At 40.7% G+C, this 26,333-nt stretch overlaps 1 long non-coding RNA gene across 2 annotated transcripts in view; it reads right to left on the bottom strand.

Moving 5' to 3' along the window:
- LOC105732014 (uncharacterized) overlaps positions 1-26,333 on the bottom strand; it is a 239,360-nt gene that overhangs the window by 63,108 nt on the left and 149,919 nt on the right. For both annotated transcript variants that reach the window (XR_010341610.1, XR_010341611.1), the window contains exon 4: positions 16,026-16,163. This is a non-coding gene — a long non-coding RNA (uncharacterized LOC105732014). The remainder of the gene's footprint in view (positions 1-16,025; positions 16,164-26,333) is intronic.

Genomic DNA, 26,333 nt, shown 5'->3' with positions numbered 1-26,333 from the left:
GGCAATACGAAGGAACTGTAGCTATACCGGAAAACATGGATGAATTTTACAAATATAAATGGAGGAAAAACTCAAAAAGACCATGCATAGTCTGATACTATTTTTATATGTCTCAACATACCTTTAGCAACACACATTTACTCATTACACTGTGAGAAAAATGTATTTGTTTGTTTAAAAATCAAGAGAATTATAGATACAAATTGCAGAATAGTGGGAAAGCAGGAAAATGCTAGGAATAAGATGCTTAGAGAGATCTCCAAGTGTCTGTAATTAACCAGTTCCTAAGTTGGATGGTGGTTTGCTGGAGCACCTTTTAAAACTGTGCTTTAGAGTTTACTTGTATATTACATATCATCTTTTGTATGTATCAAATAATTTCAAATTTAAAAGACAGAAATGCCATCTGTAAAAATGAACTGTGCTGAAAGTAATTCATATTTCAAAACAATAAACTAAGCAATGAAGGAAAGTAACTCTTGCTAAAAATATGAGGAAGTTAATTTATGCTAATAAAGTTGGTTATGGAATATAATTACTTGAGCAAGGGTGACTAAAATATGCCTGTACATTGTGTATCAAATGCCAAGGGGGAAATGACCAGGATATTTACAGATCAGAACAAATTTGTTTATGAAGAATCAGGGTTTTTTTCTATTTTGCAGATTTTCTTTGTTTTAAGCAAAATTGATGTGACTTGTTCAGTGTTAACTGTTTGGCAGGTGGATGATCTGTGGCCATCCACAATGAGATCACCTCCCTGCCCTGTTGGCCCCAAGCCTCTAGAGGTCAGGGCTTCTGAGGCCCAGAAGCTTAGAGCCACACCCGTTGAAGGTCAGTGACATCAGATCACTCTTCCTTCCTCCAGCAGCACTGACAACAGTTTACTGTACGCAGTTTCTACAACTCAGATGTTCCAGAAGGAAGGAAACATCTTCTGAGCGCACAGACTATGACTATGTTCTCAGAATATGTTTTCTTCCTTCTAGAACACCTAAGTTGCAATTCTTAAAATCAACATAGTATGAGAGATGGTGTTAGGAGGAAGCGATCGAGCTCAAAGCCACACTAGGTGTGATGTGCCTTGTTTATCTGTTTAAACAGGAATAAAACAAAAAGAGGCCTCTCGTGTTTTTATATGAGCTGGAGCTATTTGAGTGGCCAGGGAAGAGAAGATAGTTTGATTTAGATTTGGCACAAGTTTAGGGGAAGAAACGTCTTTGTAGCTGGTCCTAAATATTATGGTAACTTGGACTGAGTCAGTTTTTAAGGGAGAAGTTGCCACATGTTATAACAGAAGCCACTGGGCTTGGCAAGAAAAGAAAGGAGTACAATGAAAGCAGCCCCACTTCTCCATCGTGGCGGGGACGTGCTAGGCAGGGTGACTGCATGTAACCGCCTTCCTTTCCTACGGCTGATCAAATCCAGCACTGCCCTTGCAAATCAGTCTTTACCACATTCCGAAGAATACAAAAACGCGCAAGTTAATTTTAATTTCCAATGAATTCTTCAGGAGAAACGTTTCTTCCTCCTTACTAAAAAAAGAATCAAAAATACAGAATAGAGATTCAGAAGGAGGAGTGGCAGGAAAAATTCTCTCAGAAGGTTGAGAGAGCATGCCTTTTTCAAATATATTTATTTTTTCCTTATTATTATTATGCTTTAGGTTCTGGGGTACATGTGCAGAGCACACAGGTCTGTTACATAGGTGTACACATGCCATGGTGATTTGCTGCATCCATCACCCTGTCATCTACATTAGGTATTTCTCCTAATGCTATCCCCCGCCAGCCCCCCACCCACTGCTATCCCACTCCTAGCCCCCTACCCCCTGACAGGCCCCAGCGTGTGATGTTCCCCTCCCTGTGTCCATGTGTTCTCATTGTTCAACACCCAGTTATGAGTAAGAATATGCGGTGTTTGGTTTTCTGTTCTTGTGTCAGTTTGCTGAGAATGATGGTTTCCAGCTTTATCCATATCCCTGCAAAGGACTTGAACTCATCCTTTTTTTTGGCTGCATAATATTCCATGGTAAATATAGTTCTAACAAGGGAGGACTATCTTCTGTTTTGATTCATGCTCCACCATTCCCCACTTAAATTTTTAAAAATTACATTCTTGCCTATGTCTATCTTGCTATTTTGACTGCTCATTCCCAAACATAAACTGCCCTACTGTGAAGCTTCTCAAAGCCAAGCAAAGGTGACAGGCTAGTACAAAGAAGGCTGCCGATGAGTCTTTGCCGAGTGGATCTTCCTTCTTCCGTGGCCTTGGTCTGGATACAGATTCTACGGCTTCTTACACTGACAACGACAGACTTTCTAGCTATCCAGGTAATTTTCGGTGAAAGAAAATTATAAAAGAGGGCCTAAACCTTGGCTCACAAAATAAATATGGACTCAGATCCATCTACTTCATGAAACGTACAAGCCCAGAGGCTAGTCTTCTAGACCATGCCATCTGTTTTATGAGAAAAAAAATTCACATTATTTACTTTAGCTCTGCTAGAAATCATCATCATCTACTTGCACAACTAAAGACGACAAGACAGATGGAGGCTAAACACTGAATACTGCCTAATTGTGATTTATATTTTTTGGTCAAACCTCATAATTATAATTTAGTATTTCTAAGAGGAAAAATAAGCTTATATAATCTAATGGCACTGAATTATTGGTTTCCAGTTATGAGAAACAAAGGAAATTAACCTCAAGGGGGAAAAAAATGCTACAAATATAAATAATATAGTTTCAGTTTACAAAGCAGTCTTCCATGTATTGTCATTTCTTTCTTTCTTTTTTTAAAGAAGGTATGTTTACGAAATAGGCAACAAACTAAGGTAGGTGTGTGTGTAACGAGCGGCAGTGCCTGTAATCTCAGCACTATAGGAGGCTGAGGCAGGCAGATCACTTGAGGTCAGGAGTTCGAGACCAGTCAACATGGTGAAACTCCATCTCTACTAAAAATACAAGGAATAGCCAGGCATGGGAGTGTGCACCTGTAGTCCTAGCTGCCCGGGAGGCTGAGGCAGAATCACCTGAACCGGGGAGGCAGAGGCTGCAGTAAGCCAAGTCTGTGCCACTGCACTCCAGCCTGGGTGACAGAATGAGACTCCATCGCTAGTTAACATGTCCTGGAATCACTGCTTGAGGGCTAAACCCACCTGAGTCCATGATGCACTCACAGATCTGTGTTCTTTGGCCCTGGCCCTATAGCCATTTGGAAGCAATCACAGAGTACAGAGTGAGTCTGTTAGTCGCTCAATATACAGTCGGGCGCAGCGTAACATTTCCATCAATGGCGTACCACATCCGTGATGGTGGTCTCCTAAGATTACAATGAAACTGAAAAATTCCTGTTACCTAGTGACACTGTAGCCATTATAACACACTGCAAGACTCCACTTTTTCTATGTTTAGGTATGTTTAGATACACAAGCACTTACCATTGTGTTACAATGTTTTCAGTACAGTTGTATGCTGTACAGGTTTGTGGCTTAGGAGCAACAGGGCCGTATGTTATTGCCTCGGTATGTAGTAGGCTATACCATCTAGGTTCATGTATATATACTCCATGATGTTCACACAGTGAAAAAACTGCCTATTCCCATTGTTAAGTGACGCATGATGTATACACATTAAGCACCTACTATGTGTCAGGTACTGTACTTGGCAGGTGCTAAAGTATGGTGGTGAATCAATGAGAAAAGTCCCTGCCCTCAGGAAGTTCATAGTCTATGGGGAAGAACAGTGAGCTCCAGGGCAATACCCAGTATAGACACAGCCAGTGACCAAGAGCACTGGCTTGGAGTCATTCACATGAGGTTTAATCCTTGATTCTGCTACTTACTTTGGAAATGTGACTTAACTGCTTAATCACTGGTTACTTTACATGTAAAATGGGATGGTAATGCCAGCCTTTCTGGACCGTTGAGAAGACTCCATGAGGCAATGTTTATAAAGCACTTAAAACAGCATCCAGCACACAACAGACCTAATAAATGGCAGTTAGGATAACTGTTCTCTCAAAGAACCGAGGGACGCACACGAAGAGCTTTGCTATTTTCTCCCCCAGAACACATCCTCAAATGCTGAACCAGGAGCCAACTCTCATCACGACTTTATCACACTCCTGTAAGCTGGATAATGAGACGCTCACCAGTGTCACTAGGCTAGGCAGGAAAGTCCAGTTGCTAAAAATACACCCCAGCAGCAAGTCTACACTGCTGCTGTAATGGGAATGTTTTCTGTTTTTCAAGGAGGTAAGAAGCATTATTGGATGGCCTCTTGAAAAATAATTTATAAGCATTTTCTCTTTTAACAGAAGCCCTACCAAGAGCACACTACCATCATAAATATTCTGGACAACGACTCCAAAGGGAGAGATGAAAAGCTGTGCTCAGGGCATCCTAAGCTGAGAAGCGGTGGAGTCGCAAATAGCACGACCTCTGCAGCCAGGCTGCCTGGGTCCTCAGCCCAGCTCTATCACTCACTAGCTGTGCAGCAACGCCACGTCGCTCACTGGACTCATCGCTTTAAATCTGTAAAATGGGATAATACGATTCCCTGTCTCATTAGGTAGTTGTAAGGATTAAAATCACTAATACCTGTAAGGCAACTAAAACAGTACCTGACATACAGGGAACATTCCATAAACATTACCAATAATTACGCATGGCAAACTCAGTAACTTTATTACGTTGCTAAAAAAACATGAGGACCAAATAGCAAGAAAGCAAATGAACAATATCAGAGGTTTGAAACCCAAGTCTTCTCCTTGGCTCTCCCATCTGCTTTCTGCATGACTGTGGGTACATCACATCCCTTCTACAATTCACTATTCTCACCTATACAAAAAGCAATACACACATACACCGAGAACGCCTACAGAGGCCTGATGCAGCTTTCTGCTACTACCAACGGGAGCCAAACAATTTAAATTTCTTTATCTTCCTATTTGCATTAGTCAGGGTTCTCCAGAGAAACAGAATCAACAGGGAGGGTGTGTGTGTGTGTGTGTGTGTGTGTGTGTGTGTGTCTGTTTGTGTGTGTGTGTGTGTGTGTGTGTGTGTGTCACAGAGACAGAGATAGTGGGGGGTAGATCCTGAGATTTACCTTAAGGAACTGGCTCATGCGATTACAGGGACTGACAAATCCGCAATCTTCAGGGCATGCTGGTGACCCAGGGAAGAGTTGATGTTGCGGCTTTTTTTTTTTTTTTTGAGATGGAGTCTCGCTCTGTTGCCCAGGCTGGAGTGCAGTGGCATGATCTCAGCTCACTGCAACCTCTGCCTCATGGGTTCAAGTGATTCTCATGCCTGTCTGCCTCCCAAGTAGCTGGAACTACAGGCATATGCCACCACACCCAGCTAATTTTTATGATTTTTAGTAGAGATGGGTTTTTACCGTGCTGGCCAGGCTGGTCTTGAACTCCTGATCTCAAGTGATCCATTCATCTCAGCCTCCCAAAGTGCTAGGATTACAGGTGTGAGCCAAGGCACCAGGCCAGTGTTGCAGTCTTGAGTCTGAAGGGAGTCTAGAGACAGAATTCCTTTTTCTTTAGGGACTTTTTCTTCTTTCAGTCTTTTTTTCTTAAGGCCTTCAACTGATTATATATGAGGCCTACAAAGGATAATCTGCTTCACTCAAAGTCTACTGATATAAATGTTAACCCCATCTAAAAAAATACCTGCACAGTGACATCTAGACTGATGCTTGACCAAGTATCTGGGTACTGTGGCCTCGACAAGCTGATACAATTAGCTATTACACCATCCTTTCAGAACAGGTGATACCCACACTGAAGGAAAAAAACTCTAGATTCCACAGCCATTTAACTTTCTGCTGGAGAACATGATCGAGGCAAGGAATTCAGAAGAGGCTACTATTTTCTTCACAGGTGAACTCCAAGCCTTACATAGCTTCCAAGGCATTTCTTGTTCTGGTTCCTGCTCACCTCTCTAGCCTGACCTTTTGGCAACTGTTCCCCCCATTCTAGCCACATGTGGTTTTTGGTTTAAAGACACTGTGTTCCTCTCTTGCTCTGCCTGAGTATGCGCTATTTCCATCCTGGGATACGCTGCTGTCCCACATTTTATCTGGGTCTTCATCATTAGAGTCTCATGTTAAGAACCACATCTCCCTCAAGAGAGCTTAAACTTCCCTGACCTGACATGCTGCCAAGCTGGTCCCTGAAGACACAACAAACAGCTGCTGAATAAATAAACAAGGATGCAGATGGTTCTTAAACCTTGACCTTCAATCCTCCCAATGTCCTTGAGATTCGGCTCTGTCTCCAGACACTTGACGGACAGCTCCAGGTGGGAATCTCACCAGCACCGACACCGAACACGCACAGTGTGGACCGAGCTCATCTTCACTCTCACATCTGCTGTCTTCTAAGCTTAGCACAGTAGAAGGAACACAGGTTTGGGAGTCAGGGATGCCTGTACTGAAGTCCCTGTTCTAGATCCCGTTAACAGTATAATTCTAGACCAATTGCTAACTTTCTCGGAACCTTAGTTTTCTCATCTCTGGTATGAGGATGAAAATACCAACCCATAAGGATTAGGAGATGATTAAATGAGATAATAGCTGAATAATGTCTTGTAGATGGCACAGAAATAATGAATGGCACCTGGGTTCAAAAGTCCAGGGGCATTTTGCTTCCCATCAGGCAACCCCTATTATCCAGGCAGTTCCTAAATCCCATCTCATAAATTCATTTTCTACATTGAGTGGCCTCCCCCTCACCTAGGTCCTCCCCACCTCCTTCCTGGACCATCATAGCAACTCTAAAACGCTTTCCCAGCTCTGGCTATTTCACAGTCCAGAGCCACCCACATGCTGATCCCCAACAAGGCCTCTTCAGGACAGGGACTCTTGCCACTCAAATTCTTCCATTGTTCCCCAATAACTTAAGTTTAAATCCTTTAGTCACGTGCCATGCAAGGCCCTCTGGGTTCTGGCCTCCAAGGACCTTTGCTACCTGATCTTCTCCTTGGTCATTTACACACACCATTGCCCAGCAACTACAAATCGATTCCTGCCCACTCCGTACCCTGGCATTTCCCATCGCTACCTATGCCTTTGCTCATGTTTCCTTGAACGAAGACACTCTCTCTCCAAGTCCTCAAGTCCAACATTACCTTTCTTTATCCATAAAGCATTTCCTGATCATCCCAGCCATAGACAACCTTTCCTTCCTATAAACTTGTGTCTATCCACCTTTTATACATTTCTCTTTCCCTCTGCATTTCTTGTTTTTCTTTTTTCTAAGACATCTTGTTATAGCATCTCTGCATTTATTCTAAATTTATCTGTGCACAGAATCTTAGCTTCAAGCTCTTCGAGGGTAGCATTGTGTCCCAGCCCACACTGTCACACTCAGGAGAAGCCCCCAGTAGATGGTGGCTCTGTATCTACCTACAGAGCGCCACTGAGGAGCACAGGCCTTCATGTCTGTAGCCCATCAGCTCAGCCTTGGCATCAGCTCCTAGCACAGTGCCTGGCATAGAGCAACATCCATATATCATTGGTAAGTGAAATTATCCACAATAGAGTCACCTAGTGTCTATAGGATGGAAATTCCTTCCCTTTAGAATATAACATGAAAGGGGATGTGAAGAGCCTTCTCTCTCCCCATACTTCCAGATGCAAGAAGTCTTCAAGTTAACCGTCTCCCACAAGCTATACAGCTGCTCTTGGCAATAAACATGGCATATAATGCTTTGGTGCATTCAGGGTGACAAAAGTAATCAATTTTAACACATCAGAAAGAATCATTTTTCAAAAACAGTCTCCTTTGGAGAAGGGAGTTATTCAAACAATGTCCAAAATCTTTTTGGACCCCACATTTTGAAGAGGTCCAACTTCTGTTGGTTAAAAAAAGTCTATTATATACCGTTGGTTAAAAAAAAAGTCTATTATATAATGAAAGCCTTACAACTGACTGAGAATTATAGAATTTCAGAAATAAATCCCAGTCTGTTCATCCTTAAAATAAGAAGCTATTTTTCAGGGCTTTCATTTCCAAAATTCTATTATGTAAGCCACTTCATAAATCATGTACATAACAATTCTCATTTTTCCATTAAATCTCTATTTTGAAATTTAATTAATTAATTCACTCATCCATTTTTTCAGAAACGGGATCTTGCTCTGTCGCTCAGGCTAGAGTGCAGTGGTGTGATCATAGCTCACTGCAGCCTTGAACTCCAGGGCTCAAGTGATCTTCCCAGCTCAGCCTCCCAAGTAGCTGGGACTACAGATGCATGCCACCATGTGTGTCTTATTTATTTCATTTTTGTAGAGATGGGGGTCTTACTATGTTGCCCAGGCTGGTCTCGAACTCCTGGCCTCAAGTGATCCTCCCGCCTCAGCCTCCTAGAGTGCTGGGATTACAGATATGAGCCTCCGGGCCCAGCCTAAAATTTTATTTTGACCCCTTCTGGGCTCTAAAAACACATGTGTACCTCTGTTACAGCACAGTAGTCTACAGTGCTACCTCTTTAGTCATTTATCTCACTAATCTGTGGCTTTCTGAAATGCCAGACCCATGAGCCTTTTGAATCTACAGTACTTTCTACTGAAATGTAGTAGCTGGCTCAGTACATGTTTATAACATGAAGCAATGACTCAAATCAGTGGTTTGATCACCTACCATATTCATGACACCTAACTACTGGCCCCCTCCTACCCTCAAAGGACAGAGATTTCCCACCACTGTGGATGGTTAAAAGAATATAGAAAGTTCTTAAGCGATTCATTTAATGTGTCTTTTTTTTTCCTCTTCTCTTTCACATCTCCTTCTTGAATTACATTTAATGTGTTTATTTAGTCCCCTTGAAATAAATACTGATGGGTAAAACCAAATTAATTTAAATTACATGCTACAAAGGATAGCCAGTCAAGTACCCAGCTGAGTATCTAAAATTAGTACACACACACACACACACACGCACATGCACACTCCGAAAACAAAAACATGGAAAAAGCAAAAAAGCCCTGCCTATTCAGCCCTGTGTACCCTTCACTGACTAGGAAGTGACCCAGTTTTCAGGTATCATCCAATCATACAAACCAGGCATCAATGTCTTCAGAAGCCTACACATGTTCATCTCAAGACTCAGCAACATAAACACATCTACGTTCCCAAGAAAGCTTGTTGCAAGTTGGTGACAAATTTGAGAAAAAAAAAAAAAAAGCTCTAAATGAAATTACAGACATGACTCTCACATTTGAGCTCTCCAGATATATTGTTATGGGTTTAAGAAATACCACACTTCTGTGTCACAAAGAGAGTCCTAAAAACCAGTACATTCTGAGAAGTCCATATCTGCTACTTGGGAACTAAACCGGGTTTGTAACAATTGAATCTCTTTAGAAGACTGTTAACATCTTGCTTAAGCACATAAAAGTTGAAAATAAAAATAACTGAAGATTTCAGAATTTTTCAGTCATAATATAGTTCTTATGAAAGACAGAAAATATTATTTCATATTCTCTTAAATATTTATAAAAGCAGCACATATTTTTTCTATTTATAGAGATGGATCATTCTGGCGGAAGACTATTCTACATTTCCCAAGCAATTGAGACATGACCCCAAACTAACTAAATTCTCCTGCAACATATTCTTACAAGAAAAGGGCTAAAAGACTTATTGCTTAATGAAAGATAAACAGTGTGAATTATTTCAATAATTGGTCCAAGAAGCTGCAGCAGGCCACGGAGTAACTTGGACACCTGTTGCCACCCTTGTTCATGTTTTCTCCTGAGATGACATGTATGTATCATAATTAACAGGTATCCTTGATTTTCATAAGAATAATATTCCTGTACGTCCCCACGTCTCCTGTACATAGCCACATGCTGCCATCTTCTGATTATGCCCAGTGGACTGTAAACATTTTTTCATGAAAAAGCAAAATCAATAAAAGTAAAACTCCCCACGTTTCCTGCCAGTAGTGCCCTCAGTAACAAACAGGGCAGAGACACCAACACAGAGATTATAATACTCTCAGACATAATTCAAGCAGAACTTTAAATGGATCAATGCAGGTTATAAACTTTTTTTTTCCTGCAAGTGCCAAGCGTGCTTATGCTACTCTTCACTCTGAGATAGACAGATCATCAATGACCTTCTGGGTCACTGACTAAGGAGAAAGCTGACTATAAAAAAGAGTGGGAGAAAAATAAAGAGGGGGTTGCTTCCTTCCACCCTAGACCCCCTACTGCCTTGAATGAAAGAAGACAGATGGCAGCCACCTTTCCCTTTAATTAGGAGGGGCAGCTCAGAAGAGGACAGTCCTGCTCACTTGGCATTATCTTTAACAAGACGGCTTCGATGGTAATACTCTGCTCATTCGCCTTTCTTTCAAACTGTTCTTAATTTTTCATTTACAAACTGAATTTCTGTAAATTTAATGGTGAAACAATTATAGCTCTGACTACAACGCTGTACATAGAGGAGATACTTAAAGATGTTTGCTGAGTCAATAATTCACAGATATTCCTATAAAGGGTCTGGAATGTTTCAAATAAAATACAGTCACCTCCAGTCCTATCAGCACCACTCTGAGATAAAATGTGAATTCACAGGACAGAGAAGCTCTAACTCAAATTCACAACATTCCATACTAGATCTAGAAGTTTCTGCTTTCCGGTTCCACACTCCAGTCATGCTCCTACCTTTTACCTTCAAGGTGTTGCTGTTCTAGTTGACCCCCCCAAAGAAAAGAAAAGAAAAGAAAATTCTACAGTAAAAATCAGTCCTAGATTTAGAAGGAAAGACCATTTAATAACAAATCACAAACCACTCTTCATCTCTATTTGGTCTGCATTTTCAAAAGCCACAGAACTTTGTATTAAAACTTAATCCATCCACATTACGTCTCTGGAGAGAGGATCAACATAAAAAACAAACAAGCAAAATCGAAAGCAGGGGCCACACGTCAGAATTAGGCTAACGTCACAGAATCTTCTATGAAGGTGACGAAGCCTCTTCATTATTTTCTGGAGGCGATTAAGCACATGTGCCATAAATCTACATGGCGCAAAACTCTCTAACATGAAAGAGAAGTTTAGTTGCTGTTAACGGGGTTAGGTCTCTATTTTATCTCATTTTTATATTAAATCTGTTTGTATCTCTATTTTATCTCATTTTTATATTAAATCTGTTTGTATCAACATCACTAAATAATTTATATTCTCACAGCTCTTTGCCATTTCTTGATGTGTTTTTAAATTGCAGCCTCTTGTCTGTGACCCTACCCGCCTAGTTTCTGCACGGTTCCTGCACAAGGACCCTCTGCCTTCACACTTGTCCTGGGGACACCCGCTTTGCCTGCTTCCAAATGGAAATCAAGGGTGGCGAACTGGGGTGGTCTTGCTGGAGGTACTCCTGGTCACACCATGCAAAACGCCTTGTCTATGTCAGTCATTTACCTAATGGCAAAGTTCTTGGGCCATTTAGAAACAAAACGAAATACTTTTTGTTTTCTCCTTGATAATAAATTTCAATCTCTTACTATCTCTAAACAGCAAGCCGGCATGCTAGATATGGGAAGAGAGAAAAGATAAAAGCAGCAATCAGCTACTGAACAAACTATATCCTACTTTCCAATGAAGGGGAAAAAAACTTGGCATTTGCCAGATACTGAGTGTCTAATAATGTTAGCAAGAAAAAACACGCAGGAAAGACTAACAAAGAAACAAACAGAACTTACTTTGTTTCCCAGCACAGTAAGCAGGTCGGGAATGAGATGACGGCAATTCCTTCCTCAAGGTCCCTGCTTTCACTTTAAAAGCTGTGTGAGTGCTTACATCCAGGCTTCCCGTGGAACTCCAAATGTCTGCACTTCTCAAGATGCCCCATGTTCCCAGTCCATCTCAGACACTGAAGACACACTTCTGAAATCGGGAAGCCCCGCGGTAGCCCCAGTCGACCTCTGGGTGCCACGTGGCACCTCCACTGTTGTGACTACACACACAAGCCTGGGACACCCACTTGTTAGCTCAGGAACCAGGCGGCCAGCAGATATCTGCTCAGATGAATGTCCAGAGACTCAACTCTCTGGCATTCTCAGGTTCAAGGTTGGAAAATGCATTAAGACGAGAGCCACACAGTCAGCAGAAATCTGCGCCATTAGCTTTCTCGTAAACGTCTGTCTAAATAAGAGTCAAAGGCACAAAATGAGAGGGAATATCTTACTAGGGATGGTGACTTGCACTTGCTGTGTTTTCAAAGCACTGGGTCCTGTCTTGCTCTCTACAACTGCATGTAAGAATCCCTAAATCAGAAGTTATTTTCATTTCTTCTGTGAAAAACAAAATCAATACAAGACTGGAAAAACATATGAAATGTAATTCTGCTTAAAAACGTAACCATTATTTAATCTCAATCGGCCAATTTTTTTTTTAATCCAAAGAAGAAGAAAAAAAACACGTATAAATTTAAAGTTTGTTTTGAAAAATTACTTCATCCATGTACTGTCCAGCTCATAAAAACAAACCTTCTTCCAGCGAAACGGGACACTTTGACCTTGTTTACTGCAGTGTTTTGAAACCGCTGTCTCGTAACTCCTGACATCACCGGGGATGCATTAGCACCTTGCCTGCTGCTGGCTGCACACCCTGCTACCCCAACTCCCTTGAATCACCCGTAGCTGAACAAATACTCACACAACAGTAAGGACAGTGGCCTTATCATGAAACCCAAAAAACACACGAGATCTTTACAAGTGCCACATCTCTCTGTTCGCTTTTACAAGAAAACAAAAGCATCATATATCTGACACTTTTTAGGTCCTACCGTCCGGACCTAGTGCAGACCATTCTTTCTTCTGATCCTCTTCCCTGCCCAAGCAACGGGCCTCCTTTCTCACTGACCGCCGTATTGGCAAGAATTTCTGCCACAGAGTTTTAATATTAAGAATAGGAGTTCCCAACCTACTTTCCACCAATAAAAAGTAACCACAAATCTTCCTAGCGGAGAATGTATTAAAGTATACTTTAGAGTTTCAAACAGCACTGTATTCTTAAGTTTCACAAAGTCAAATGTGTTTGTTTTCTTTTATGGAACACGCTTTTGGTGTTGTGCCTGCCTGTTGCATTTTTTAAGAAACAGTTTTCTCCTGTAAGCCTGACATGTTTCTCTTCTGCATTCCCCAATTCTTTTTCTAAATACATCAAAATCAAAGCAAAGGATAGTTGCAACCACTGGAAGCAAACCACAATTGCATTTGTGGGAACATCTCCCAAAATTCACTTCTTAAATAAAACTAAATCCTGGTCCTACAACGATAGTGCAATTTTACAGAGAAATTAAAAACCCAAGTTTAACGTGTCTGAAATCAACTGATAACCTTTACTGAAACCACTTACAAAACATCACGTCCTTAAACCACAGTCACCAAAAAATATAGAACACAAAATACATATTTGAGCAATTGTAGCCCTTGTTTGTCAAAGAGGAGTAAAAGGAAAAATACCCAGAGTTAATACAATTAATTAACTCTAGCTAAAGAACTACTAAAAAGACCCTCCAAATGTCATGCTGTTACTATGACAGCTTCAAAATTGCTCTGAGAAAATGTGCTGGATTGTAAGATTCGAGATAAAACAAGTGTCATCCTGCCTGCTAGAAATTACTTTCATTTATATCAGGCAGCAGAAAGGCTAAATGGCCACTTCCAATTCTGAAATATCAGATTGTTACCTTCTGACAGATGCTGTGCTCTTCAATCAGATCATGAAAAGAGTTAATAAATAAACGAATCTCTCTCAATAACTGAAACCCTTTTGGTTTCATTCCTGCAACGATCCTACTCCCACCGTCTATCTAGTTGGTACATTATTTTTTATAATGAAAGCAGCAAAGTCTGATTCAATCTGAAAGGGAAGGGCCAAGAAAAACCCCTAACAGTCTCTCGTTTCCAAATACAAACAGAGGAGCAAACACTCGCTCTGATTTTTAAGGGTTAATAATAAAACAGAAAAAGAACGCGGCGTTTTCCCCTTAAAATTCCTGCTCTTAGGTATTCAGCCTGATTTACATTTTACGTAATCTGATGGCTCAATCAGGAAGTGAGAATTTTAAGTGCGTGAGTTATGGACGGGAGGAATCATGTGACCCACAGCAAAGAAAATTACGCAGCAGACGAGCATGCTAAGAAAAATAAACTAAGCAGTTAAAAAATAGTGTTTTGGGGATATATCGACCCACAAATATATTATGGCTTTTGAGAACTAATAATTCATTTGGATGCCTTAAAAATAAATCCCCAGGACTGCTTTAAAAAATATTACAAGATCAGAGTAATGCACGGTGAGAAATTGAAGTTTAATTATCCAAGAAACTGTTTCCCTGAAGTTTATATCCGTTCATGGTTTAGGTTAAGGGCTATTTTTCATCGTTATTTGAAGATCAGGTAATACTAATATAATCAAACAAAACATGCGTTGCAGCAATGTTTACTTAAGCTTTATTTATATATACAGCGCATGGGCTCCTGGAGCACAAATAAAGTTGCTCAGATTTATCCAGACCCCACATAAGTTTATAGATTTCAAGTAGTTACTGTATTTTATTACAGCAAATACATTCTTCAAGAGGAAAATGTTAAGGCCACAGAAACCTTCACCTCAGGTATCAAAGCTTGTACTAGGTCATCATTAAATAGTATCTGAATTATTCTTATGTGTTCCGTAAGTTATGCCACAAATATCAGACCAAGTACACGCAGTTTAGAAACAAAAAAGTGGGAGATAAAGGTTAAAACATTCTAATAGGTGTAATGGGCTGACTGAGCGATGACTTCATATTACAAAGCTACTTAAGACATAGTCTACTTTTCTAGAATAGAATGTACTAACATTTGAAATTCAAAAGATTTGGCCTGTGGCTACTTTGTTTCTCGACGCAATTCCTGTTATTAATATGTTAATAAGCAATCATTTATTAATATCAATAATAAAAAATTAACATGGTTGAGGAGCAGGAATATCTCATAGCCTTTACTTTCATCAATTTAATGCTTAATACCAAAATACTATTCATATTTTTATTTCAGCCTATTAAAAAAATTTATACCATGACTCTGGGCAAGTGGCAGGGTGGGGTCAGTAACAGAATCAGTTCTAGGTATTTCTTTATTCTTAGCTCATCTTCCTTTAATTCTTAAACACAAGAGGTATCGGGGGGAAAGAAGAGACTGATAGGAAAGACAGAAACCTTTCAGAAGGGAAGCTTAAGGTAGATTAAGAAAAGTTAGGGAAGGCAAGAAGCACACAATCTTCTAGATGGGGTATTACATGACATCCGCCATCATCGTACTAAACTTGATATCCTATTTGTTGACTGAATTAAGGAAAGATGAACTAGTTACCAAGAAATATACCCAGCAGACTGATTCAAGGCAAACCTAGCTCAGCCACTTGCCTAGACTTTAGTTTATTTAGGATTAATCTCAGAGTATGTACTTCTCAACTCCCTCATTCTATGAATGAATCTTGGGTCTAGTCTCAGCTGTCTGTCAAATTATCTGTGTAATACAGCAAAGTCTCTTAACTTCTCTAATTTCCCGAAATATTAAATAGTTACCTTTTGAGAGATGTTGCATTCTTCATTCAGATCACAAGAAGAGTAATCAGTAAATTAATCTTTGAGTAATCAGAACCATTTTTGTTTCATTCCTGCAACTGTATCACTAATCAGAAAATTAGAGAAGTTAAGAGACTTTGCTATGTCACAAGAGATAGGTGAGTGAACTGAAACCAGATCCAAGATTTTGGACTTTCCCAGCCTAGGACTCTGTTTCACTATGTGCTGCCTTACAATTGTCACTTGAGGTTCCAGTAACTCTCCAACTAGCTAACCCCTGGTTACTTATCCTAGTCATGGAAAAGTCAAACAATCAGGACCCAGAGACCCTTGCTCTGGGCTACCTCCTTCCTAACTCACAGGCCCACTGACCCTCACTGCTGCTGTGGGCTGCTCCCAGAAGCCAGTGCTGAGCCTCCTACCTCATCAGCTGGGAGGAGACATGGCAGGTTCCAGGCTGAGAGGCACAGCTTCTGAGGTGGTTCCAGTCTACTCCCTGGCTCGTTCCTTCCACTGGTACTCACAGCTTCCTCATTTTTCCCAATGGGAAAATCAAGGCACTAAAATAAGAAAAATCACTTGTTTTGGTGCATGTCACAGCTGTACTGGGATTTTGGATAAACACAAGAACCAGATAATAGCCTAGAAAAAGGAAAATTAACTCCTACTTCATAGCATTCACCAAAATTAATTCTGTGGAGATTAAAGAATTAAACGTAAAAGGAAAAAAAAAGATGAAAACTAAAGTAGTAGAAAATATTTCTGAATTTGGGATGAGAAAAGAAGATTTAGCTTTACAGAAGCAATAAAAAAAGTAACAAAAGGCAAGGTAATCCAACTGCAACAAAATGTAAAACCCCTATGTCAAAAACCAGCAAATAGAATTGAAAGGTGAGCAAAAAAAGGCCAGGTGTGTTGGCTCACACCTGTAATCCTAACACTCTGGGAGACTGAGGCAAGAGGATGGCTCAAGATCTAGAGACCAGCCTGGGCAACACAGTGCGACCCTGTTCCTACAAAATATTTAAAAACTAGCCAGGTGTGGTGGCACGTATGTGTGGTCCTAGCAGAGGCTGGGGCTGGGGTATTGCTTGAGCCCCAGAGTTCCAGGCTGCTATGATTGCATCACTGCATTCCAGCCTGGGTGACAGAGGGAGGCCTTGTCTCTAAATAAATTAAAAAGCAAAAAATAAAATAGCTGTAACAGGATAATACCCTTTATAGTATTTGAATGTAAAAGGTAAAATGTAATAACAGACAATTCACACAAAAATATAAAAGGCCAATTAATATGAAAAAAATATTCGATTTCATGAGCAAACACCAAAATGCATTTTACCAATCACAAAGATGGACAACAGAAAGAGGAAAGTTCATGCAGTGGGGTGAGATAGCCATTTCAAGAAATCAGTGATATATGTATTTTTTAAGACTTAAAACTGTTTTGACTCCTAAGATGTTTATGAATATCTCCTAAGGAAATCATCACAGATACACAGGAAGATAACTATACAAGGGAATACTCAGCAAAAGCATGAAATAGAGAACAACTCAAACACCCAAAGGTGAAATGGAGCATGTGACTAAACAGATCACAGTAAAAATTCATATGCTTAAATCATGATTTTTGGAGAATGCCTAATGATATTGGAGATGACAAAATACAACGTTGGGTGCAAATGCTGAATAGAAAATCGTACATAAACATGATACTAATGTTGTCAGGTAAGAAAGAAAGTGAAGAAGGGAGGGACAAACTGGTCTCGAGACTGAATTAGGAAACATTAAAAAAGCTTAGAAAGGGCAGAGACATTTGATTTTTATTACTTCTTTATAATCTTGGGATGTTTGGCATTTTCTGTAATATTTTTATAACTGGAAAAATTTATTTATGCAAATTACCACTCTGTAAATATTTCTCAGCTATATAAAATCACAAAAATATTTGCAAATACTTTTTAATAAGATAATTTTTTTTTTGAGATGGGGTCTTCATGGGGAGTGCAATGGTACAATCAAAGCTCACTGTAACCTCGAACTCCTGGGCTCAAACCATCCTCCCATCTTGGTCTCCCAGCTACTCAGGTATGAACCACCACATCCAGCCAGATATTCTTATACTTATTATTAAATGCAAAGAAGAAGGTGCAAAACAAGATGATCTTTACTATGTAAAAATTTACAGGAAAGAGACTGGAAGCCTATGCATCAGAATGTTAACACTTGTTGCTTTTAGGCAGTGCCATTGTGTGTAATATTTTTCTATACATACACCTTACAAGTTTTCTGATTATCATATATTGTTTTATAATAAGAAATAGATAATATCACAATTAGAGGACCGATACATCAAGAAGCTGCTACTATCAACACTTAAATTTCAAAATACAGAATATCAATAGCTACAAAAATCTGCCTTATGACCAAGGGATTTTTTTTTTTTTTTTTTAAATTTAGGAACCACTGGTATACCTTCAGAAAACAGCAGGAATTGGTGTGTGTGTAGGAGGTGGTAATGAATCATATCTTTTTAGCTGTCAAACTGTTTTCTCTAGGCAGCAGTTCTGTGAGGGTCCTCCTGAAATATGAGAACCTTGATAGTCGGGACATTACCAGAAAAATGGCCCAAAGGTCGATGGGGGGAGGAATAGTAAATGATCAAAAGAGTAAGGCAGGAGTCCACGAAAACAGAGGTGTCAATAGAGAAGGATCGATCCATCATTTGATCCAAACGAACTGATAGCAGGAACTAAAACAGGTATTTGTACATCCACATCCGTAACAGCATTATTCACAACAGCCAAAACATGGGAGCAATCCGTGTCCATCAACCTGTGGCCATCACATGGATATATAAAATGTGGTATATCCACACGGCAGAATATTATTCAGCCTTAAAAAGCAAAGAAATGAAGTCCACGCTACAGTGTTGTTGTAATCCTACAACATTAGATGAACCTTGAAGACACTGTGCTAAGCGAAATAAGCCAGTTACAAAAGGACAAATACTGTAGGGTGTCACTTATTTGAGGTACCTAGAATAGCCAAATTCAAAGAAACAGAAAGTACGATGGTGGTTGCCGGTGGGGGCGGCGGGAGGCAGCGGGGGAGGAGAGAATGGGTGGTTGTTGTTTAATGAGGATAGAGTTTCTGTTTTGCAAGATGAAGAGATCCCGGAGATGGATGATAGTGATGGGTGCACCATAATATGAATGTATTTAATGCCAACGACATGGATACTTAAAGATGGTTAAGATGGTAATTTTTATGTTATGTATTTTACCACAATTAAAATATATATGTATATATTTTAAGGATCAGTATTTACATATAGATACAGTCTTATCTGTGTATGTGTGTGTATTTCATACATAAATATATGAAAGAAAGAAAAACCTTCATAATTAGAAGTCCTGAATAAGTTTCTGATTTGGCATGCCAGAAAGGTTTAAGTAGTGTCAATGGTGCAAGCATCAAAATGACCTTATTTCTGAGACTAAATTCTTTCAATATAATTATAGAAGTCAGCTCAGAAGTGAAAATCCAGATCAAAAGTGAAAATAAGAAGGGACACTGCGTTTAATTTGAACATAATATTCCAAACTTCTTCATGGTTTTTTTTGAGACCCTCTCATAATAGCCAGCTTGGAAAAATTCCCCACAACTAGGAAAGAACCTACAAATCCAAGCAATGTGATGACATTTTCTCGTTAACTAACAGGAGAAAACATAAGAATAAGGGAAACTCTGAGTGTCCTTAAAATGTACTCAATACCCATTCCACATTATTACCATAGATTTAAAGAATTCTAGGGCTATACAGAAGCTCTCAGGCAGAACTGTTCCAGGACCTGGATGTCTAGAGAGGCTTGCCCAATGTCACTGAGAAATGCCAGATCTAAAGACAAGCCCACGGGGGAGAGTTCTGTTTTGTTTGTTGTGTTATATTTTATTTTATTTATTTTTTTGAGATGGAGTCTTGCTCTGTCGCCAGGCTGGAGTGCAGTGGCACAATCCCAGCTCACTGCAACCTCTGCCTCCCGGGTTCAAGCGATTCTCCTGCCTCAGCCTCTTGAGTAGCTGGGACTACAGGTGTGTGCCACCACGCCCAGCTAATTTTTCTGTATTTTTAGTAGAGACAGGGTTTCACCATGTTGGTCAGGCTGGTCTTGAAACTCCTGACCTCAGGTGATCTGCCTACCTTGGCCTCCCAAAGTGCTGGGATTAGAGGCGTGAGCCACCACGCCCGGACCTGTTTTATCTTTTAAAGAGGTGGCTATTTAAAGGTAAGAAAGCAAAGCATAATTGGAATGCTCTTTCTGCAAGTCATTTGATTCATTAATTTTGTTCAAAAAATACTTGTGTACATCTTGTATAATTCTGCCAGGCACTGGGCTAGGTGCTGGATAATGAACAGTATTTCCTGCAGCAAACTGGCAATTATAATATAAATGGGGCATACAGTGCTATTGGTACACGTAAGAGGGGGCTCTAATCTGGTCTAGCTAGATTGGTTGGGGATGGCAACCCGAAGTAGTGACATTTTTGATAATAATAGTAATCACTGTTATCATCACAGCAAGCTTTACTGACCATCACTATAGGTCAGATAGGGCTTTAAGCACTTTCTATGCATGAAATAATTTAATCTTCACCACAATCCTATAAAGTAGAATCTTACAGATGAGGAAATTGAGGCAGAGAGGTCACACAGCTCCTAAGCAGTGAAGTCAGACCAGATTGCATGCTTTTCCAAAATCTGCTCCTAGGGAAACCCAAACAAAGACAAGACAGGAATGAAACTTATGGAGCAGAACATTTGGGAAAGAACTGGGAAGCTCTGAATAAGAAAAGAGGGAAAAATAGGGTAGAGTTACTACAGATGGGAAAGGCTGAAGAAGGATGGAAGGGATACAAAGCCCATGACCAAAAGCTCCAGGGCAGGAGTGGCTGATTTACAGTTGGGATTTTCATGAAGCTCTGCAGAGTGGGAAACAACTTTCTTCTCCAACTCCCCATGAACCTGTTAGTGCTGTGGTGACCTGGTCATGCACAGGCTGGAACACACGCTCTGCAGAGGCCCCCATCAATCTGGCTACAGGACATTTAGCAAATGGGTAAGAACTGAAGCAGGGAAGGAGCAGGATGAGGATGGTTTTAAAAGCAGTGTCCTGAATGCAGTCAGAGAATGGATTAGGGGAAATTTAGCAGGGAGAAGGTTGCTAATCCATTCATATAGGTAAAAAGTAATGGTGACCAAGAAGGACATGACAGACAGATAAAGTAGATGGGTTTGAAAACTGTTGATAGGTAGAATTTTGACCAGATTTGGCTTCTTACTGGATTCTGAAGGTGAGGAGGAAGGATCAGTAAGTCACAGGTGTCAAGCTTGGGTACCTGGATCAATGTGGAACTTCTTGGATATGAGGTGCCAACAAGATATCCAAGTGCAGATGTCAGTGGGCATGGGAATATCAGTACGGAGCTCAGAGACTGATAGAAAGAACCGGAAAAGGACAAGGAGAAGAAAAAGCAAGAAGGGTAGGCTGGGTCTTCAAAGGTCAGGGAGGAGAACACATCAAACCCTGCTCACCATTGAGAGGCTGGGGAAGACAAGCATCCAAATGCATCTGGAAAGAGGAGGGCAACTACTGGCTTTGGCTACAGCAGAATCCACTTGGTCAGTCTGGCAAAAGCCAGACTGGGCTCATCCTGAGGGGTGGGCAGCAGTGAGGACAGGGAGGGAGTAATTAGAGACAATTCTTCCAGAAGGCTGGCCCTGGCAGGAGAAGTGAATGGAGAGGTAATGAAAGGCAAGGTGATACTGAAGGCCTGTGTTGTTTAAAATGGGAAAGACTTGAATAGGTTTCAGTGCTCGCAGGAGAAAGTCAGTGGGGAATAAAAAGTACATGACCAGAGAGAGAAAGTCTTTGAGAAGGTGAGAGGGAAGCGGGTGGGGTTCAGGGCCTTGGACAAGAGGAAGGACTCCCCTTCCGCTGAAACAGGAGGCAAAGAAAGCCAGGCAGGTACAGATCAGGACACTGATGATTTTTTTTTTTTTTTTGAGATGGAGTTTTGCTCTTTTTGCCCATGCTGGAGTGCAATGGCACAATCTTGGCTCATGCAACCTCTGCCTCCCGGGTTCAAGCAATCGTCCTGCCTCAGTCTCCAGAGTAGCTGGGAATACAGGCATGCAACACCATGCCCAGCTAATTTTTGTATTTTTAGTAGAGATGGGGTTTCTCCATGTTGGTCAGGCTGATCTCAAACTCCTGACTCAGGTGATCTGCCCGCCTCCCGAAGTGCTGGGACTACAGGCGTGAGCCACCTCACCCAGGAGAGGAGTGCTGATTTAAAGCGAGAACCTGAGTGAGTCTACCTTCTGGCCTCTCTTCCCTCCATGACACAGGAGGGACGGCCAGTAACCGAGAGTAAGTAGTGACATGGAGGAGGTGGAGAGTGGGCAGTGTGTGCACAGCTACTGGGAGATGCAGGGGCCCTGGGATGACACGGATCAGCCGCTGGAGAGTAGAAAGCTGCTTCCTCAACTGTGTTTCTCGTGTCTGCCAAGTCATGGATGCCACATCCCTGTCCTCTATGCATCTGTGGCATCTATCAAACAACACTAGGAACATAAAACCATGACTACGCTGAGCAGGCCTTGTGAGAAGTCTCATGTTCCATGTAGTGAGATCAGGAAGTCAGCTGTAGTAAATGACATCAATTTTCTATAGGCCTTCACCACATACGAACGGCAGAGAAAGAAAATAGTCTACACAGAACATGACAGCCCTGCTGTGACAACATGCAGCACAATCTCTCTTCATTCTAGTCAAACCCCGTCTGTCTGTGCCACCAAAATGGGATTTTGACAGAAATTACATCATGAGTAGCACATTAACGGACCTTCATGTTTGGTCTGAGCCGATTTTGTTTCTGGCACTGTCAACCCTATTAAATGTGAGCAAGTGATTACAGTCCAGGCGCTTCCTGCCTGCCCGAGCCGTGTGGGGAACCTGAGTGCGGAGAGGCCTGTCCTGGCCACTTCTCCCAGGCTCGGCTCTCATTCCCGCTTTTGCCAGGAAACTGCTAGAGAAAGCAGAAACAGGGGCCAGGAGCTGAGCCCAGAGATACAAGTCCAAACACAGGTTTGGGAAGGTGGTATTTCAGATGAGTAGAGAGGAGGACGTAAACTTGAAACGTGTCTTTCCTTGTAAAGTCCTTTTGTAGAGACAAATAATTCTGGTAGTGAACATGAAGCATCCCTGGTTATTTTCAGAGCATGCATCTCCCAAGGAGCTCAAAAAGACCCTTTCATTCTATATCCTTCTGGCAGAGAATGGGAATTAATAATAAACCTGACCGATTCAGCCCAACTGGGGAGTCTATCATGAAGAGTGAGACAGCTGAATCACAGGAGACTGGAATGCGCTTTTGCTTTATACGCTTTTCCTTCACTAAGTCCTTTTTTGGTGTTCTTTAACTGTAAAGTTAATATATTATTGCCAGCCAGCAGTTACACAGTGCTCACTATGAACCAGGCACAGTTCTAAACCTTTTGTATACTTTAACCCAAACCCTGAGGCAGGTACTCTTAATTCTCCCCATTTAGCGGGGACACAGGAACATCGATCGATTCCTTTGCCTGTGTTGAGTAGCAGAGTCGGTATTCCAAGCCAGGCAGCCCAGCCCCAGAGTCCTGCACTAATCACTTCCCTATACCACCACACCACGAAAGCACCACATCCAAGTCCTAAAATGCAGGTGTCAAAAGAGAGCATCACCGTTTATTCCACCTTTCTAACAGAATAATTCGGCTGCATTTCTCACTCTATTCAGCCTTTGGTTTTCAAATCAAGGAATCTTTTAAAAGAAATAAAGTTCTATATTCAAATAAACATGCTCGACCACATCCTTTACAAAAACCTTTCCAAGTAGAGATTCTACTCATAGACAAGGCTTGCTGAAAATCAGATTTACTTTTGCATACAATATGCTTGTTATTAAAATAATTTTTCTTTTACAATCCTCTTCACATTTTGAAAAAGTCTTACTTAAGAGTATTTATTTTTTGTCTGGTCCACATTTCATTATAATGAGTTCCAAATCACTCATTTTGAATCCACACATATCCAACTTTTCGGATAAGAAAAATGAAGTAATCTTGTTCTTCTTGACGTCGCCTGCAGGCTCAGGCTAGATCTCACTTTTTATGGTCTATTTCTGTGCAGATAAGAACATCACATTTAACATGGGAATGTTGGAACTTCTGGAGGCTTGAGCAGGGTTAGCTTCATAAAACAAGCAAAAAATGCCTCCTGCCACATACAGCTTCCATCAGTGATCTTTGACCTAAATGTTTCATGATATAAAAGTTAAAGACTATGCCAGTCGCTTGAGGCTTGACCAACATGAACTGTTATTTCCTAGACTTGAATGTCTGCTGCATGTGTTCTACACAAACATTCTTTAAGTTCCTTTGAAAAAGACCCACACATATATGGAAAACTGATCTCCAAGAAAGGCGCCAAAGCAATTCAATGGAAAAAGAAAAGTCTTTCCAACAATCCATATTAGAACAACTGGGAAAATATATGCAAAAATATGAACCTTGACCTGTACTTAATCCCATATACAAAAACTAACTGGAAATAGACCATAAACTAAAGCATAAAAGCTAAAGCTGTACGTCTTATAACAGAAAGCACAGGAGAATATCTGCATAATCTTGGGGAGGCAAAGATCACTTAGGAAACAACAACAACAAAATACAGATAGCATAGTTTTTTTTTTAATTTTAAAAAATATATTTTATTTTTTTGTAGAGAGACAAGGTCTTGCTATGTTACCCAGGCTGCTCTTGAACTCCTGGGCTAAAGCAGACCTCCTGCCTTGGCCTCCCAAAGGAAAAAAAAAAAATTTGATCAATGAAATTATTTCAAAATTAAAACCTTCTGCTCATCAAAAGACACTTTAAAAAATAGAAGGTAGACCACAGACTGGAAGAATATTTGCATCATAAACTTCTGACATGAATATTTTATCCAGAATATGTATAAAACTCCTACCAACCAAAATAATAAGGAAGACAATACAATTTAAAAACAGGCAAAAGAAAAACAGACTCAAAATACTTGAACAGACATTTCAAAAGAGAAGATACACAAATGGCCAATAAAAGTGTATGTAATTCATCAAAAAAATGCAAATTGAAAACCACAATGAGATACTTCATATCCAGGAGAACAGCTAACATTAGAAAAACCACCAATATACGAATATTAAGATACTGGGTCACCTGGAACTTTCATAAATTGCTTGATGGAGTGTAAAATGATACAATTACTTTGGAAAATGACGTGGCAGTTTCTTACAGAGGTAAACATACACCTACTGCATGCTGCAGCAATTAAGCCTAAAAAAGAGTGAGAGTGGGCCGGGTGTGTTGGCTCACGCCTGTAATCCCAGCACTTTGAGAGGCCGAGGTGGGTAGATCGTTTGAGGTCAGGAGTTTGAGACCAGCCTGGCCAACATGGTGAAACTCCGTCTCTACTAAAATTTTAGAAATTAGCCAGGTGTGGTGGTGCGTGCCTGTAGTCCTAGTTAGTCGGAAGGCTGAGGCAGGACAATTGCTTAAGTCTGGAAGGCGGAGTTTGCAGTGAGCTGAAACTGCCCCACTGCACCTCAGCCTGGGCAGCAAAGCAAGACTGTGAAAAAAAAAAAAGAGAGAGAGAGGAACAGTGAGAGTGAGAGAAAACTCATTCATAGTAGCTTAATATTCATAATAGCCAAAAGGGAGAAGAATCAAAATATCGGTCAACAGGAGAACAGATTTTAAAACTGGGTCTATTCATACAATGGAATACTACCAAGCAATAAAGGAAAAATGATGCATATGACAATATAAAACTGCTGAGTGAAAAAAAGCCAGCTGCAAAAGAGTATATACTGTATGATTCCATTCAGAGGAAGCTCAAGAACAAGACTGCAATGATAGAAAGCAGAAAGACTGCCAGTGAGGGTGGGGAATGGCTGTATGGGGGCAAGAGGAAACCTGGTGATGGATGTCTTCTATCTATCTCTCGAGTTTGGGAACAGGAGTATACTTAATGTCTGTGCATTTCACTGTGTGTACATTTTATATCAATTAAAATGGGGGGAAGGTAGGGCTTCCTTAATTGGCTTGACATCCCCATGTCCCCCTGAAGAATGTGATTTGATTTGCACACTTAGATCCCATCAAATGGGGACTGTATCTGAATTACTTCAGTTCACAACTATCCATGGCCGTCTCTTTTCTGGGGGACTATCCATACAAGGTATTTCCTCCAGAGGAAAAGAAAGAATTTGCTGGTTCTCCTCTCATTCAACAGTAACAATCAACCAATATGCCAGGTCCGAGGACCAGTGTGGGAGTGTCCTACATTCTTGCAGTCACACAGTGTCCTTTTTAGGCCCACCATTTTTCAGCAGACATCTGACAATCTGTACCCAGATATATTCTTCATCTCTAGGAAGTTATGAGAAACAGGTGGGAGAAAGAAGGTTTGGAAAGGGGATGTTTGGCATAGGCAATGATATACGGTGTGGCCAATACCAGGAATAAAATCACAAGCATGTTCTGCTTGCCTGGGAGCTCACACCCTCAGAGCTAAGTACATTTCACTAGTCTCTATCTCTGCTTCCAAGGGCATGGCCCCAGAGGACCTGTTCTTTGATCCAGAACCATC

This window comes from Aotus nancymaae, unplaced genomic scaffold, assembly GCF_030222135.1.
Source record: "Aotus nancymaae isolate 86718 unplaced genomic scaffold, 86718_ANA_hifiasm-v0.15.2.pri h1tg000002l, whole genome shotgun sequence".
NCBI classification, from domain to species: Eukaryota; Metazoa; Chordata; class Mammalia; order Primates; family Aotidae; genus Aotus; species Aotus nancymaae.
This window is presented reverse-complemented; position numbering and strand designations above follow the sequence as displayed.